This window comes from Linepithema humile, chromosome 6, assembly GCF_040581485.1.
Source record: "Linepithema humile isolate Giens D197 chromosome 6, Lhum_UNIL_v1.0, whole genome shotgun sequence".
Lineage (NCBI taxonomy): Eukaryota > Metazoa > Arthropoda > Insecta > Hymenoptera > Formicidae > Linepithema > Linepithema humile.
In genome coordinates this window covers 1,812,246-1,832,480 of record NC_090133.1, presented here as the reverse complement: position 1 = coordinate 1,832,480, position 20,235 = coordinate 1,812,246, and the positions used below count along the sequence as shown (strand labels likewise).

General features: G+C 27.9%; 2 long non-coding RNA genes across 2 annotated transcripts; both read right to left on the bottom strand.

Annotated features, from left to right (window-relative positions):
* Window positions 1-1,385: 1,385 nt before the first annotated feature.
* On the bottom strand, window positions 1,386-11,407 carry LOC105673276 (uncharacterized). The gene is made up of 3 exons (XR_010890746.1): window positions 9,606-11,407; window positions 4,933-9,452; window positions 1,386-4,783 (listed from the first exon to the last, which is right to left on the bottom strand). It is a non-coding gene; the product is annotated as an uncharacterized lncRNA (long non-coding RNA).
* A 2,440-nt stretch (window positions 11,408-13,847) lies between these two features.
* On the bottom strand, window positions 13,848-19,497 carry LOC105673219 (uncharacterized). Its single transcript, XR_010890743.1, has 3 exons — window positions 18,281-19,497; window positions 14,181-18,130; window positions 13,848-14,027 (listed from the first exon to the last, which is right to left on the bottom strand). It is a non-coding gene; the product is annotated as an uncharacterized lncRNA (long non-coding RNA).
* Window positions 19,498-20,235: the final 738 nt, after the last annotated feature.

Sequence of the window (20,235 nt, the reverse complement as noted above, 5' to 3'; positions counted from 1 at the left end):
AAAACAATAATAATGAAATGGGGGGAAGGAGAGTCATAAAACGATGCTTTTTGTTCATTGTTTTCAATGAAATAGTAACCGTTTCGGTCCCAAATTGGACCATCTTCAATACAACAGTGGAGAGATTGTCCGTAATTAAGATAGTTAGAAATAAAACTGAGATCAATTCATGTAAGTTAAAATATTTTGTGCTTTAAACTGAGTGAAACTTGTTGAAAAGTTAACTGCGGAGTGCGGAATCACTAAGTCATTAAAGCACAAAATATTTTAACATACATGATGTGGAACCGATCACATTGTCAGTTTTATTTCTGACTATATTAATTACGGATCTGTCCGTTGTTGTATTGAATATGGTCCACTTTGGGACCAAAACGTTTATTATTTAATTGAATAAAGACAATGGACAAAAAGCATTAACATTACACGACTCTTTCCCTATTTTATTATTAATATCTTAATTATTCAGAGCCTGTTTGTGATAATTTTATATATTTTTAATTTATTAATGAAGGAAATCACTCTACAATTAACAAAATAAAATTTTCAATCTTTTGATTTAAATAAGAAATATCAGAGAAAAATTAACGATACTTAAGATTCCTTGCAATTAATTAAATTTCTTCAAAATTTATATTATATATGCATTTATCATTTATATCTGTACGACAAATGTATTAAAAAATTAGACAAATGGACTAAATTAATCAAAGATGATACAAGACAATTTCCTAACAAAATATCCTTGAATCAAGTCAAAGAATCCCTGATTTCCTGAAAAATGCGCAATTTCGAAGAAAGAAAAGCGGAAGACATTGTAGTGTCGCGACTTACTTCCGTCGCGTGTTCTCCGATTTCGACAACATGAGTCCTGTCGGAACGTGTGCGAAACGATCTCGGATCATTTGGGATAAAACAGTACAGCGACTTGGCGCCGGTTTCTCTGGACACTCCGGGTACGTCTATGTGGCAAGAGGGTGCCGAAAGATATTCCTTTTCGGCAACATCCAGCCAGGACTAGCACGCGTCGAACACCGTCATCGCCCTACAATAAAATGTAACCGGAGGCGCTACGACAATGAAGTCAAAGTCTCCGTCGATCCCACACACTTCTCAACATACGAAATGCAAGGAGAAGAGATTCTGTATTCTGGCGACAAAAAAAGTATCTGGCGCGCATATGAAGATGTTTTTCTGCTCCAAACTTCACTGCATGTAAGATTTTTCATGAAATATCACGTGAAAGCACGACTCTCCAAATATAATTGTGTTAAAAGCAAGAGATACTTTTGAGACAATAAATAAAATTTTAACATTTTTCTATTCATTAAAATATATTTGTTAATATTTAGAAAATAAAAATATATATTTTGTCATTCTCTTCTTTTCCTCTTATGTGTGCAAAATAAAATTAAGAAGATTAAGATTGGCAACTCTATGACAATTTGCTAAGGGAATATAGAAGGAAGAGAGGAGGAGACAAATCGGCGTTTGATGCAAGTGTGAAATACGAAAAGAGACGCTTATAAAAAGGCACTCAAGTGCTTGCACATGAGGGCAAAGTTTTTCAGCTACCTACGTCGAACGATTGTCCTCGCTTCCTCCACGTCGTCGGAGGAGGAATGTCGAAGGATCTCGTAAATCGTAAACGCAAAGAAAGAGCGAGAAAATCGGCAACGAGCGTTTGCCGCCGGCGCCAGGAAGAATCCGGTCTCATTGGAAAAGCGACATGTCTCATTTTTCTCGTTATTTTTAGCTACATTTTCGAGTTAAGGCATCGACGTGCAGTTTGCATAAATAATAAAAAATGTAATAAAAAATGTAATAAAAAATTATTTAAGTTAAATAAAAAAAGGATACAATAAAATATAACTTATTTCAAACTCTACACAAACGCAATGCTAAAAGTTTCAGATTATATTAAAAGATACTTCCGCGTTTTTATAGAGATTTTTCATGACAAAAGACTTTTTTGTGTTACAGAAATTTATTTTAAGAAATCTTGTAAAAAATACAAACAAGTTGCAAGAATGAATAAAATTTTAACCAAAGAAGACTTCACGCATTGGTCAGCGAGAAAAAAAAATAAGTGTCGAGTTACATGTAAGGGATCCGAGTGATCGACGCCCACCGATCTAGCGATCTCGAGTAATACGAAACGAGAGCGTAACAGGGTATTTCTTCTCGTCCACGTCAAGTCCATGTCTTCTTCAATTATGTCATTTTTGTTATTCTAGCGGCAGGATAATAATTCTTACATATAACATGACAAATGACGTTTTGATTATTGAAACTACGAATCAAGAGTATTTTTAACTTTTGAAATAATGGAAAAAATTATTATTATTGTAAACGCACGCCGATTATGACAATTGATCTATCGAATTTGAAATTAATATAATTAATTAAACAGTAAATTAGAGAGTTTAATAGCCAACATCGATATCAATATTAATGTTATGTTATTTCATTGCATTTATTCCATTAACACGATTATTTCGATTTGGTTCACTAAATAAGAGCTATACATTAACAACTTGTATAGATTTCACTGTTTAAAAATTCAAACTTCCCAAATGTGCATTAACAATAACAAATTAAGACAGAAGTCATTTTTTCCACTTAACAAAAAGGCAAATAAAACAACTTAAGTCAGTAAAAGATTAAAGTTCTAACTTGATTTCGCTTTGAGACAGCGTTATTTTCGACTCGTTTTGGCGATGACTATAAACTCTCGTAATGGATAAACTTTTATCGTACGATTCCTCTCGAGAGGAGTAGACAGTTTTGGGGATGGATGTATCAGATTCTAAAATTAGAATTACACTTGTAAAAATTCAACGAATTCTATAACGAAAGGATTCTCCAGCTATACTTCGAGGAAAAATACATCCAGAATGAATCATCGCCACTGGCCGATCCATATCGTGGATTCTATATGCCAAAATCTCAATTTATCGCGCAAACAATAATATTATATTCGTGAAAAATTAAATAAATTTTTAAATAAGCGTAACATTTAAAGTAATAAAATATACAATCTTTTATTTATAATACTTTAGATACAACATTAATTTCATGGTTAAAAAATTTTTAAATAAGAATAACATTAAAATGATAAAATGATACAATCTGCTACAAGCTTGAATTATTTTAGAGATAACATTAAATTCGCAAACGAGAAATTGTTAAATAAATTTAACATTAAAATAATGAAATAATATAATCTTCTACACGCTTATACTACTTTAAGACAATATTAATCATGAGATCAAAGAATTTTTAAATAAGCATAACATTAAAATAATAAAATAATACAGTCTTTTACATTTTTGTAATACTTTAAAGTATTGATACATTATTTACTAGAGATTCAAGTTTAAACGGAACATATGCATAGATAATATATTGCAAAAACATAATCTGTTTAAATAGATAACATATTTCCACGGTGGTAATCGTACTTTTCTCTTCTCTTCATATTTACAAATTTGTGTATGCTTTTTTCTACATGTTTACAAATATTAAAAAATTTAATGTAATAATATTTATTTTCGCAAGATATACATTTGTTCGAATATTCGGTAATTATGTACAAAATTATCATAGCTCTTTAGTTATGATCTTTAATAACATAGATATTATGTTTGTTTCTTGCGCATTTACCAATATATTCAAATTTTTACTTTTTACATCATTATTTACATGATTATTCAAAATCATTTCATAAAGTCATATAAAATGTAGACGTCCGAACTCTTCAAAAATTATTTACGCAAGCATTGTAAAAAAGAACTACTAGGAATATACATTTCGTACATGGATTTGGAAATACTGTCTTCTTATGCATAAAAAAGCAATACTTCTATTCCCAACTGCGAAATACGTAATCCTCCAATTCTTTTTTAATGTAGTCGTGTTAGTAATTTGCTAAGGATTCTGATATCTACTTTTTTCATGAAAATATTGTGCAAAAAAGTAATACTTTTATGTCGAATTGCAAAATATATAATATCAAACGGTTCATTCTTCAAATATCGAGTGATATAAACATTGTATCTATTTTAAGTTACGATTCGATACATTTCGAGAAACTACTAATTATCTGATTTTTATTATTCTTATTATATATGTACTGAGTACGCAGGGCTGGGCAAAATGTATTTCAAATTGTATTTCAAATACAATAAAATATTTGAAATACAAAATGTACAATGCTAACACAATCTTGGTATTTAAATTATAAAATACAAAATACTTTTAATTTTTAATTTTTGATTTAAAATACAAAAATTTTATATTTTAAATAAAAAAATTGAAGATATTTTGCAATAAATACTAAAATTGTTAGTATTTTGTATTTTGTATTTCAAATGTGTTTGCCCAGCCCTGTGAGTACGTCACTCGAAGATTCGTCACTATAGCAAAAGTTTATTATATTCACGAAATCGGTTTAGTTTTTATAAATGTACAAACACGTATTCTTTGAAGCATAATTGAAAGAATATTATGTTTCAGATTAATAACTATAATTTATAATTTTATAAATTTAACTTATTGTGTTAAATTATAAATTTATAAATATATATATTTAAGTTAACAAAGTGTGTACATTTATATAAATACAAAACGAATATGCGATACATAAGTCAAAATACGCTAATGCCTTTATATGTTTCAAATCACTTGTCAAAATCAAGATTGTCGTTATAGCTGGCCATGAGATGCTACTTAAAAGTGTCACTACCATCATTTCCAATTGTCAAACTCTATGAAGATAAACCTATATAAACATATATAAGATATCAGAAACAAATATTGATGACTTGATTTTTGTTGTTTTTATTAAAAACGCCACTCAAAGAATAAAATGTAATAATAAATATAATGTCATAACAATAATAATTAATAAAAAATATGAATGAAACTCACGTTCATTTTTCTTTTAGTCTGCGTGGCTTGTGGACGTTCCTACTTAATCGTATGCTGTTCCTTGTTTCAATTCTTCTTATATTCCATCACAATCCTCATCATGTTTCTCTGATACGTGATTTTTTAAATTGACCGCATCCCACTTAAGTTTTACATCTTCTTCGCAAATCGTACATTTCGCCAAATTTCCAAGTTGTTTCATATATTTAAGTCCCCAATAAATTCTACGGGGGTACAGCTTTTTCATATCATGTATTTCATGGTTGTTTATGAAGGATTTATCTGGCAGAATTGCATGACATACCATACATACTATTTCACTTGCATTATCATCTATGAACCTCATACCCTTCCAGCCTATTTGTTCTTGTTCCGGCGCCTTCATATATTCTTCATAATCGCAAATTTCTTTATGCTTCTGAATGTGTTTTTCAATCGTGCGAGTGTAAATATATATAAAATTCTTTTCACAAATCTTACATTTTGCTTGAAAATCCTCTTCAGCTTTTGTATAAAATTTATCCAACCACCGCAACTTTTTACTTTGATATTTCCAAAACTGTGCGTCTTGTTTAGGTTTACTACATTTAGTGTTTACTTTTATATCATGTACTACGAGATGATTTAATAACTGAGTCGGCACAAGCTCAAGCATCATTTTTTGGTCACAGAGCGTACATTTTCCGTAAAAATTAGTAACTTCTTCTGCGTCGATGTATTTCCAAAACAAATCTTGTGATTCATAGGGCTTTAGATCTTCCTTCTCATGATCTTTCGATAAGTGATGTTTTAAGGAATAGTTTGACGTTTCTCCACTATGCGCTTTTTTACATACAATACATCTTGTTTTACCTTCCTTTGTTAGGTTAAAATATTTCCACATACCATGCTTACGTTGCATTTTGCGTTCCATGTTAAGTTCATATTGATGCCTATTAAGTATGTGTTTCTTAAACGCATCAACGTTCGCGTATTTAATATCTTGTTTGCAATCTTTACATTTCACTTGAAAATTGTGGTTGAATTCCTTTTTTACATAGTTTTCTTCTACCCAGGGGAAGTCTTCAGTTGCTAATTGCCAAGACATTGTGTTTGATCTGTACGATAGAACGCGTTCAACTGAAGACGATGCGAACATTATTTCGTCGAAAAGTGCCTGATGAAAGTGGTTGAGAAAAGCGACGTATAGTTTTTCTATTTAAACGTAAATATTGACAACGTTCAAACCTACCTAACAGTTAGCAAGAGAGGCGGTAGGATTTGATGCGAATGTATGGTAATATAACAATTTCGCGAGCGAAAAAGAGGGAAAAGAAGAAGAAGAGGCATTCCAGCAAATCTGTAATACAGATAAATCATATTTTTAAAATAATATAGAAGTTGTGCTTAAAGGAATTTATAACTTTTAATTAATATTCTATTATGTATAAAAATGTCTATATCGAAGAAATATGTGGTTTTTTAAATTTATTGATACTGCAACATATAAAAAATAATGTATTTGATACACTTTTTGCAGAAATATAATTATTTCTTTTCCTATTTTATTCACCTCATTTCTACTTTAGATGCGCCACCATCGTTATCGTCATTCCCTTCATTTTTCTTTGCAATACTAGAAATTATCGGTATGATTTTCATATTCTACCATTCTGTTGCTAATTACTTGATGACTATAATTTTAAATATCTTAAATTTATAAAGTTGGTATTTATATTGAAATAGAGTAAATATATAATGTTTCAAATTTATTACAATTTATAGTAATTTTTGATTGTTTGAGTATAAGAAAACAATCTTTGCCGTCTCATTAACATGGAACAGATGTAAATAAATAAACAAGTAATACATATTTTTATAATAAAATATAAGTACATATTTAGTTATAATTATTTCAATAACTCATACAAAATTGAAAAATAAATAAAACAATATTTAAAGCAATATTTAATACAATATTTAAAATAAAAAGTAAATAAAAATAAAATCCAAGACTAGTAGTTAAGTGATCGGACAACAATTTGGATCTCAAGAGATCGAATCAGTTCGCATTTCATGGTAAAATTTCTTATTCGAACAAAATCTATGTAACAGAAATATGCAAATAACAATTGCATTCACAAACTTCTACAATAAAATTATTTTGTTAGATTTTATATTGTGTAATGAAAAATTATTTTGTAATTTACAATGCTCTGCACATTGCTCGAGACGATTATACACACACCTACTGATTATTTAGTTACATGTAAAATTAAAAATTTTGCAGTATGCGGCATTGACCCTGATTATTATGACACGCGCGATAAAAGAATAAAAATAAGTGACCAGAAAAATCGGCTAAAAGTTGAACTAATATTCAGCACTGTTACAAAGCAATCAAAAATCACTTCAATACTTATTATTCATCCTCATAAAAATTAAACGGTTCTTTTTTTACTTTTTAGAAGATCGTAATAAACATTTGTGTAATATAATTAAATATAAAACATGATTTTCTTATATGTATGTATTTTTTTTTTCAACAAAATATATTATATATGTAACAATTATTGTCACATGCCATATGTATCTGTGTGAATACAATCAAAATCAAATTACAATTAAATGAATACATGAATTTTATATGTGTCATTTGCACGTGCAAATTTATCTACCAAAGCTTGAATTTACCACGCAAATAACAGTAACATTAAATTCGTAAAAAGTTAAAAAAATTATTAAATAAACGTAACATGGTCATAAAATGATACGATTTCCTATTTGTAATACTTTAGATACAACATTAATTCCATAGTTAAAAAATTTGTAAATAAGAATTACACGCAAATGATAAAAAAATACAATCTGCAACATGCTTGAATTATTTTAGTGATAACATTAAATTCGTAAACGAGAAAATTTTAAACAAGCGTAAAATTAAAATTATAAAATGTTAGAATTTCTTACATGCTTATAATACTATAAGACGATACTAATCATAAAATCAACAAAATTTTTAAATAAGCGTCACATTAAAATAATAAAATGATACAATCTCTTACTTGTAATATCTACTTTAGATACAACATTAATTTCATATTTGAGAAATTTTTAAATAAAAATAATATTAAAATGATAAAATGACACAATCTACTACATGCTTGAATTATTTTAAAGATAACATTAAATTTCTAATCAAGAAATTTTTAACTAATTGTAAGCTTAACATTAAAATAATGAAATGATACAATCTCCTACATGCCCATAATACTTTAAGACAACATCTATCATAAGATTAAAAAATTTTTAAATACGCATAACATTAAAATAATAAAATGATACAATTTCTTACATGTTTGTAATACTGTAGAGTATTAATACATTATTTACTAAAGATTCAAGTTTAAACGGAACATATGCACAGATAATATATTGTATACATAATCTGTTGAAATAATTAACATCTCCACGGTAATATTCGTATTCTTTTCTCTTCTCTTCGTATTCAAAAATTTTGGTTTTTTTCTACATGTTTACGAATATTAAAAAATCTAATGTAACAATATTTATTTTCGCAAGATATACATTTGTTCGAATATTCAGTAATTTTGTACAAAATTATCATAGCCGCTATTTAGTGATCTTTAATAACATGGACATTATGTTTGTTTCTAGCGCATTTACCAATATATTCAAATTTTTACTTTTTACATGATTATTTACATGATAATTCAAAATCATTTCATAAAGTCATATAAAATGTAGACGTCCAAACTCTTCAAAAATTATTTACCCAAGCATTGTAAAAAGGAAGTACTAGGAATATACATTTCGTACATGGATTTGGAAATACTGTCTTCTTATGCACAAAAAAGCAATACTTCTATTCCCAACTGCGAAATACGTAATCCTCCAATTCTTTTTTAATGTAATCGTGTTAGTGATTTGCTAAGGGTTCTGATGTCTACTTTTTTCATGAAAATATTGTGCAAAAAAGTAATACTTTTATGTCGGATTGCAAACTATATAATCACAGTTCCTTCTTGTAATATTGAGTGACGTAAACATTGTATCCTTTTAAGCTGCGATTCGATATATTTCGAGCAACTACTAATTATCTAATTTTTGTTATTTTTATTATGTATGTACTGAGTACGTCATTCGAAGATTCGTCTATAGCAAAAGTTTATTATATTCACGAAATCGGTTTAGTTTTTATAAATGTACAAACACATATTCTTTGAAGCATAATTTAAAGAATATTATCTTTCAGATTAATAACTATAATTTATAATTTTATAAATTTAACTTATTGTGTTAAATCATAAATTTACAAATATATATATTTAAATTAACAAATTGTGTACATTTATATAAACACAAAACGAATATGCGACAAATAAGTCAAAATACGCTAATGCCTTTATATGTTTCAAATCACTTGCCAAAGTCAAGATTGTCGTTATAGCTGGCCATGAGATGCTACTTAAAAGTGTCGCTACCATCATTTCCAATTGTCAAACTCTATGAAGATAAACCTATATAAACATATATAAGATATCAGAAACAAATATTGATTACTTGATTTTTGTTGTTTTTATGTATTAAAAACACCACTCAAAGAATAAAATGTAATAATAAATATAATGTCATAACAATAATAATTAATAAAAAATATGAATGAAACTCACGTTTATTTTTCTTTTAGTCTGCGTGGCTTGTGGACGCTCCTGCTTGATCGTATGCTGTTCCTTGTTTCAATTCTTCTTGTCTTCTATTCAAATCCTCCTTATGTTTAATTGATACGTGATCTTTTAAATTGCCCGTATGCCAGTTAAATCCTACATCTTCTTTGCAAATCGTACATTTCGCCAAATCTCCAAGTTGTCTCATGTATTTAAGTCCCCAATAAGTACGGGAATACAGCTTTTCCATATCATGTATTTCATGGTTGTTTATGAAGGATTCATCTGGCAGAATTTCATTACATACCATACATTCTATTTCAATTGCATTATCATCTATGAATCTCATACTTTTCCAGCCTATTTTCTTTTGTTTCGTCGTCTTCATATATTCTTCATAATTGTAAATTTCTTTATGCTTGATTACGTGGTTTTCAATCGTGCAAGTGTGAATATATACATAATTTTTTTCACAAATCTCACATTTTGCTCGGAAATCCTCTTCAGCTTTTGTAAAAAATTTATCCAACCACCACAACTTTTTGCTTTGATATTTCCAACTCTGTGCGTATCGTTTACGTTTACTGCGTGGTACTTTTATATAATGTATTTTGAGATGATTTAATAAATACTCAGACGTAAACTGAAGTGTCATTTTTTTGTCACAAAGCGTACATTTTCCGTAAAAATTAGTAACTTCTTCTGCGTCGATGTATTTCCAAAACAAACTTTGTAAACTATAGGGCTTTAGATCTTTTTTGTTCTTATGATCTTTCGATAAGTGATGTTCTAAGGAATAGTTTGAAAACGTTATTCCACAATACGCTTTTTTACATACAATACATCTTATAATCCCTCTCTTTGTTAGGTAAAAATATTTCCACATATCATGCTTATGTTGCATTTCGCGTTCCATGTTAAGTTCATCTTCATGCTTATGAAATATGTGTTCCTTAAACGCATCAACTTTCGCGTATTTAATATGACTTTCGCAACTTTTACATTTTACTTGAAAATTGTGGTTGGATTCCTTCTGTACATAGTTTTCTTCTATCCAGGACAAATTTAGAGTTTTTGATAACCAAGACATTGTGTCTGATCTGTACGATAGAACGCGTTTAACTGAGGATGTGAACATTATTTCGTCGAAAAGTGCCTGATGGAAGTGGTCGAAGAAAGAGACGTACAGTTTTTCTATTTAAACGTAAATATTGACAGCATTCAAACCTACTAAACAGTTATCAAGAGAGGCGGTAAGATCTAATGCGAATGTATCGTAATATAACAATTTCGTGAGCAAGCAAGAGGTTTGAGAAGGGGGGGGGGAAACATTGCATCAAATCTGTAATACAGATAAATAATATTTTCTAAATAATGCAAAAGTTGTTCTTAACGGAATTTATAACTTTCAATTAATATTCTATTATCTATAAAAATGTCTATATCAAAGAAATGTGTGGTTTTTTAAATTTATTGATACTGCGACATATAACAAATAATGCATTTGATACACTTTCTGCAGAAATACAAATATTTCCTTTCCTATTTTATTCACCTTATTTCTACTTTAGATGCGCCACCATCGTTATCGTCATTCCCTTCATTTTTCTTTGCAATACTAGAAATTATCGGTGTGATTTTCATATTCTACCATTCTGTTGCTAATTACTTGATGACTATAATTTTAAATATCTTAAATTTATAACTTTGGTATTCATATTGAAATAGAGTAAATATTTAATGTTTCAAATTTATTACAATTTATTGTAACTTTTGATTGTTTGAGTATAAGAAAACAATCTTTGCCGTCTCATTAACATGGAACACATGTAGATAAATAAACAAGTAATACATATTTTTATAATAAAATATAAGTACATATTTAGTAATAATTATTTCAATAACTACATTCAAAAAAATATTTCGCTGATGTAGTTAGATTTCTAGATATCGCAACAAGAATGTATCGCTATTTTTCGTATCTGTGAAAACATTGTTTGTTACATATAGAATTTATAGCAGTAATGTTCTAGCAATAGCTTCTGAAAAATTTAGGTACCATTGCTAAATGTTATTCATTGCATGATCTAACACGTGATTGATCTTATATAGATAGCCGCTTTAGAGAAACTTTCTATTTAAAGTTCACAAACAATACAGATATATATTCTGTTTCTGTCATCTAAACTGATTAAGTAATTACATATGCAATATCACAACAGTTGCTAATCATTTATCTGTTTTAGTTAATTTTTTACACTTAGAAAATTTTAGCTATTATTGCAAGATCATTTTTTTGAGTGCAATACAAAATTGAAAAATAAATAAAACAATATTTAAAGCAATTTTTAATACAATATTTAAAATAAAAAGTAAATAAAAATAAAATCCAAGACTAGTAGTTAAGTGATCGGACAACAATTTGCATCTCAAGATCGAATCAGTTCGCATTTCATGGTAAAATTTCTTATTCGAACAGAATCTATGTAACAGAAATATGCAAATAACAATTGTTTTCACAAACTCCTAAAATAAAATTATTTTGTTAGATTTTATATTGTGTAATGAAAGATTATTTTGTAATTTACAATGCTCTGCGCATTGCTCGGGACGATTATACACACACCTACTGATTATTTAGTTACATGTTAAATTAAAAATTTTGCAGTTTGCGGCATTGACCCTGGTTATTATGACACGCGCGGTAAAAGAATAAAAATAAGTGACCAGAAAAATCGGCTAAAAGTTGAACTAATATTCAGCACTGTTACAAAGCAATCAAAAATCACTTCAATACTTAATATTCATCCTCATAAAATCTAAACGGTTCTTTTTTTACTTTTTAGAAGATCGTAATAAACATTTGTGTAATATAAATAAATATAAAACATGATTTTCTTATATGTATGTATTTTTTTTCAACTAAATATATTACATATGTAACAATTATTGTCACATGCCATATGTATCTGTGTGAATACAATCAAAATCAAATTACAATTAAATGAATACATGAATTTTATATGTGTGATTTGCACGTGCAAATTTATCTACCAAAACTTGAATTTACGCAAATAACAATAACATTAAATTTGTAAAAAGTTCTAGAAATTAATAAATAAATGTAACATTAAAGTAATACAATGATACAATTTCCTACTTGTAATACCTTAAATAAAACATTAATTTCATAGTTGAGAAATTTGTAAATAAAAATAAAATTAAAATGATAAAATGATACAATCTACTACTACATGCTTGAATTATTTTAGTAATAACATTAAATTCGTAATCGAAAAATTTTTAAATAAGCTCAAAATTAAGATTATAAAATGATAGAAAAAATTAACATCTCCACGGTGGTATTGGTACATTTCTCTTTTCTTCGTATTCAAAATTTTAGTTTTTTTCTACATGTTTACGAATATTAAAAAATTTAATGTAACAATATTTATTTTCGCAAGATATACATTTGTTCGAATATTCGGTAATTATGTACAAAATTATCATAGCTCTTTAGTTATGATCTTTAATAACATGGACATTATATTTGTTTCTTTAGCATTTACCAATATATTCAAATTTTTACTTTTTACATGGTTATTTACATGATTATTCAAAATTATTTCATAAAGTCATATAAAATGTAGACGTCCGAACTCTTCAAAAATTATTTACACAAGCATTGTAAAAAGAAACTAAAGGAATATATATTTCGTACATGGATTTGGAAATACCGTCTTCTTATGCACGAAAAAAGCAATACTTCTATTCCCAACTGCGAAATACGTAATCCTCCAATTCTTTCTGACTATGGTCCCATTAGTGATTCGCAAAAGGTTCTGATATCTACTTTTTTCATGAAAATATTGTGCAAAAAAGCAATACTTTTATGTCGAATTGCACACTACATAATCAAACAGTTCCTTCTTCTAATATTGAGTGACATAAACATTGTATCTATTTTAAGCTGCGATTCGATATATTTCGAGCAACTACTAATTATCTAATTTTTGTTATTTTTATTATTTATGTACTGAGTACGTCACTCGAAGATTCGTCACTATAGCAAAAGTTTATTATATTCACGAAATCGGTTTAGTTTTTATAAATGTACAAACACATATTCTTTGAAGCATAATTTAAAGAATATTATCTTTCAGATTAATAACTATAATTTATAATTTTATAAGTTTAACTTATTGTGTTAAATCATAAATTTACAAATATATATATTTAAATTTACAAATTGTGTACATTTATATAAACACAAAACGAATATGCGATACATAAGTCAAAATACGCTAATGCCTTTATATGTTTCAAATCACTTGCCAAAGTCAAGATTGTCATTATAGCTGGCCATGAAATGCTACTTAAAAGTGTCGCTACCATCATTTCCAATTGTCAAACTCTATAAAGATAAACCTATATAAACATATATAAGATATCAGAAACAAATATTGATTACTTGATTTTTGTTGTTTTTATGTATTAAAAACACCACTCAAAGAATAAAATGTAATAATAAATATAATGTCATAACAATAATAATTAATAAAAAATATGAATGAAACTCACGTTTATTTTTCTTTTAGTCTGCGTGGCTTGTGGACGCTCCTGCTTGATCGTATGCTGTTCCTTGTTTCAATTCTTCTCTTCTTCTATTCCAATCCTCCTTATGTTGAATTGATACGTGATTTTTTAATTTGCCCGTATGCCAGTTAAATCCTACATCTTTTTTGCAAATCGTACATTTCATCAAATCTCCAAGTTGTTTCATGTATTTAAATCCCCAATAAATTTTACGGGAATACAGCTTTTTCATATAATTTATATGTATTTCATGATTGTCTATGAAGGATTTATCTAGCAAAATTTCATGACATACCATACATTCTATTTTACTTGCATTATCATCTATGAATCTCATACCTTTCCAGCCTATTTTTTTTTGTTTCGTCGTCTTCATATATTCTTCATAATTGTAAATTTCTATATGCTTGATTACGTGGTTTTCAATCGAGCGAGTGCCGATATATATATAATTCTTTTTACAAATCTCACATTTTGCTCGAAAATCCTCTTCAGCTTTTGTATAAAATTTATCCAACCACCGCAACCTTTTACATTGATATTTCCAACACTGTGCGTATCGTTCAAGTTTACTGCGTGGTACTTTTATATCATGTATTTTGAGATGTTTTAATAAATTGTTAGACGTAAACAGAAGTGTCATTTTTATGTCACAGAGCGTACATTTTCCGAAAAAATTAGTAACTTCCTCTGCGTCGATGTATTTCCAAACCCAACCTTGTGATTCATAGGGTTTTAGATCTTTCTTGTTCTTATGATCTTTCGATAAGTGATGTTTTAAGGAATAGTTTGACGTTTCTCCACTATGCGCTTTTTTACATACAATACATCTTGCTTTTCCTTTCTTTGTTAGATTAAAATATTTCCACATATCATGCTTACGTTGCATATCGCATTCCATTTTAAGTTCATCTTGATGCTTAACAGACATGTGTTCTCTAAACGCATCAACCTTCGCGTATTTAATATGACTTTCGCAACTTTTACATTTTACTTGAAAATTGTGGTTAGATTCCTTTTTTACACACACATAGTTTTCTTCTATCCAGGACAAATTTACAGTTTTTGATAACCAAGACATTGTGTCTGATCTGTACGATAGAACGCGTTTAACTGAAGACGATGCGAACATTATTTCGTCGAAAAGTGCCTGATGGAAGAGGTCGAGGAAAGAGACGTACAGTTTTTCTATTTAAACGTAAATATTGACAGCATTCAAACCTACCTAACAGTTATCAAGAGAGGCGGTAAGATCTAATGCGAATGTATCGTAATATAACAATTTCGTGAGCAAGCAAGAGGTTTGGGAAGGCGGGGGGTTGGGGGGGAAAAACATTGCATCAAATCTGTAATACAGATAAATAATATTTTCTAAATAATGCAAAAGTTGTTCTTAACGGAATTTATAACTTTCAATTAATATTCTATTATCTATAAAAATGTCTATATCGAAGAAATGTGTGGTTTTTTAAATTTATTGATACTGCGACATATAACAAATAATGCATTTAATACACTTTGTGCGGAAATACAAATATTTCCTTTCCTATTTTATTCGCCTTATTTCTATTTTAAAAGTGCCACCATCGTTATCGCCACCATTTCCTTCATTTTTCTTCGCAATGTACTTTAAATGATCGGTGTGATTTTCATATTCTACCATTCTGTTGCTAATTACTTGATAATTATAATTTTAAATATCTTACATTTATAACTTTAGTGTTCATATTGAAATAGAGAAAATATTTGTAATAGTGTTCTAAATCTTCTAAAATTTATTGTCTTTTGATTGCTTGAATAAAAACATTTTGCCGTCTCATTAACGTGGAAAACATATAAATTAATAAAAAAGTATTAAATATAAATTTTTGTAATAAAAAAATGACAAGAATAGATTTTTATAATAAAATATAAGTACTTATTTGATTATAATTATTTCAATAACTTATACAAATTTGAAAAATAATTATTAAAAATAATATTTTAAAACAATATTTAAAACAATATTTAATCCAGTATTTAAAATAGAAAGTAAATAAAAAATAAATCCAAGACTAGGAGTTAAGTTTCAAGTGATCGGACAACAATTTAAATCTCAACATCAAATTTCAAACAGTTTGCATTTCACGGTAAAGTTTTTTATTCAAACAGAATTTACGTTAGATGTGGAATTAAAAAATTTTGCAATATGCGGCAATATAGTTATTACGACACGCACGGTAAAAAAATGAAAATAAGTGATTAGAAAAATTGGCTAAAAGTTGAACTAATTTTGAAAACTGTTATAAAGCAATCATATATCACTTCGATACTTCATGTTCATCCTGATAAAAATTAAACGTTTCGTTTTTTTATTTTTTAAAAAATCATAATAAATATTTTTATAATATAATTAAATATAAAACATGATTTATATATATATTTTTTTTAGAAAATATATTATAAATGTAACAATTATTATCACATGTCACATGTATCTGTGAGAAAATACAATCAACCTCAAATTACATTTAAATGATTACATGGATTTTACATGTGTCATTTGCACGTGAAAACTTATCTATCAAAACTTGAATTTATCACGCAAATAACAATAACATTAAATTTGTAAAAAGTTCTAGAAATTAATAAATAAACGTAACATTAAAGTAATACAATGATACAATTTCCTACTTGTAATACCTTAAATAAAACATTAATTTCATAGTTGAGAAATTTGTAAATAAAAATAAAATTAAAATGATAAAATGATACAATCTACTACTACATGCTTGAATTATTTTAGTGATAACATTAAATTCGTAATCGAAAAATTTTTAAATAAGCTCAAAATTAAGATTATAAAATGATAGAAAAAATTAACATCTCCACGGTGGTATTGGTACATTTCTCTTTTCTTCGTATTCAAAATTTTAGTTTTTTTCTACATGTTTACGAATATTAAAAAATTTAATGTAACAATATTTATTTTCGCAAGATATACATTTGTTCGAATATTCGGTAATTATGTACAAAATTATCATAGCTCTTTAGTTATGATCTTTAATAACATGGACATTATGTTTGTTTCTTTAGCATTTACCAATATATTCAAATTTTTACTTTTTGTATGATTATTTACATGATAATTCAAAATCATTTCATAAAGTCATATAAAACGTAGACGTCCAAACTCTTCAAAAATTATTTACCCAAGCATTGTAAAAAGGAAGTACTAGGAATATACATTTCGTACATGGATTTGGAAATACTGTCTTCTTATGCACAAAAAAGCAATACTTCTATTCCCAACTGCGAAATACGTAATCCTCCAATTCTTTTTTAATGTAGTCGTGTTAGTGATTTGCTAAGGGTTCTGATGTCTACTTTTTTCATGAAAATATTGTGCAAAAAAATAATACTTTTATGTCGGATTGCAAACTATATAATCAAACAGTTCCTTCTTGTAATATTGAGTGACGTAAACATTGTATCTTTTTAAGCTGCGATTCGATATATTTCGAGCAACTACTAATTATCTAATTTTTGTTATTTTTATTATGTATGTACTGAGTACGTCATTCGAAGATTCGTCTATAGCAAAAGTTTATTATATTCATGAAATCGGTTTAGTTTTTATAAATGTACAAACACATATTCTTTGAAGCATAATTTAAAGAATATTATCTTTCAGATTAATAACTATAATTTATAATTTTATAAATTTAACTTATTGTGTTAAATCATAAATTTACAAATATATATATTTAAATTTACAAATTGTGTACATTTATATAAACACCAAACGGATATGCGATAAATAAGTCAAAATACGTTAATGTCTTTATATGTTTCAAATCACTTGCCAAAATCAAGATTGTCGTTATAGCTGGCCATCAGATGCTACTTAAAAATGCCGTTATCATTTCCAATATTCAAACTCCATGTAGCTGAATCTATATAAACATTTGTGTTATATCAAAAACAAACATTAATTACTTGATTTTTGTTGTTTTTATGTATTGAGAAAGTCAATCAAAGAACAAAATGTAATAATAAATATAATATAACAATAATAATTAATAAAAAATATGATTAAAACTCACGTTCATTTTTCTTTTAGCTTCCGTGGCTTGTCGACGGTCCAGCTTAATCGTCTGATGAGTATTCTCTCAACCGTAGTCGATGCATTTTGTTATATTTCTTTCTATGTTGAGTTACTATGTGATCTTTTAAACTGCTCTCGTGCCACACAACTTTTACTTTTTTTTCACAAATCGTACATTTTGTCAAATTTCCAAGTTGTTTCATGTATTTATATGTCCAATGAATTTGATAGGGGTATAGCTGTACCAGATCATGCTTTTTATGAGAGTTTATGAAGGATTTATTTGACAGAATTTCATGACATATCATACATTCTATTTCACGTGCATTATCTTCTATGAACCTCATACATTTCCAGCCTATTTTTCTTTCTTCCGTCGTCTTCATATAATTTTCATAAACGTAAATATCTTTATGCTTCCTTATGTGATTCTTAAACGATGTTATCTCGACATATGAATAATTTTGTTTACAAATCATACAAGTTGCTCGAAAATCCTCTTCAGCTTTTGTATAAAATACTTCAAACCACCATAATTCTGGCGATGTACTTCGAGATTTAAAAACCTGTTCGTTTCGTTCAGATGAGTCTATAAATTTTTCATGTTCAGATGTGAGATGCTGCTTTAACAAATGATACGTAAACGGAAGCCTCATTTTTCTGTCACAAAGCGTACATTTTCCATAAAAATTAGTAACTTTCTCTGCTTCGATGTATTTCCAAGCCCAACCTTGTGATTTATAGGGCTCTAGATTTTCGTTCTTATGCGTTTGTAAGTGACGTCTGAAGAAATCGTTTGACCGTTTTCCTTCCCACTGACTATTACATACAATACATCTTTTCTTTCCTTCGGTTGTTAGGTTATAATATTTCCAAACATCACTCGATTTTCTCTTTTCGTATTTACGTTCATATTTATGTTTCTCACGCATGTGTTTCTGAAACTTATCAATTTTTGCGTATTTAACATGTTCTCCGCACCTATTACATTTCACTTGAAAATTGTGCTTCTCTTCTGCGGATTCCTTTTTTGTATAGTTTATATCTATCCAAACGAGGTCTCCAGTTGTTAAATGCCAAGACATTGTGTCTGATCTGTACGGCAGAACGCGTTTAACTGAGGATGATGCGAACATTATTTCGTCGAAAAGTGCGTGATGGAAGTGGTCGAGGAAGGCGACGTACAGTTTTTCTATTTAAACGTAAATATTGACAGCGTTCAAACCTATCTAACAGTTATTAAGAGAGGCGATAGGATCTGATGCCAATGTATAGTAATATAACAATTTTGCGAGAAGGTGTGAGATGTAGAAGAGGGGGGGGGGGGGGGAGAGTAGAAGCATTATAGCAAATCTGTAATACAGATCAATAATATTTTTAAAATAATGTAGAATTTGTTCTTAGGGAAATTTTGTAACTTTCAATTAATATTCTATTATCTATTAAAATGTCTACATCGAAGAAATGAGTGGTTTTTTTAATTTGTTGATACTACGACATATAAAAAATAATGCATTTCATACACTTTTTGCAGAAATAGAAATATTTTCTTATCTATTTTATTCAACTCATTTCTACTTTAGATGCGCCATCATCGTTATCATCATTGCCTTGATTTTCCTTCGCAATACTACAAATTATCCGTGTGATTTTCATATTCTATCACTCTGTTGCTAATTACTTGATAACTATAATTTTAAATATCTTTTTTAAATTGAAACATTTTAGTATTTAGTATTCATATTGAAATAAAGTAAATATTTGTAATAGTGTTTCAAATCTTCTAAAATTTATTGTCTTTTGATTGCTGGAGTACAAAAACATTTTGTTGTCTCATTAACGAACACATAAATTAATAAAAAAATATTAAATATAAATTTTTGTAATAAAAAAGTGACAAGAATAAGTTTTATAATAAAATATAAATACTCATTTAATTATAATTATTTCAAT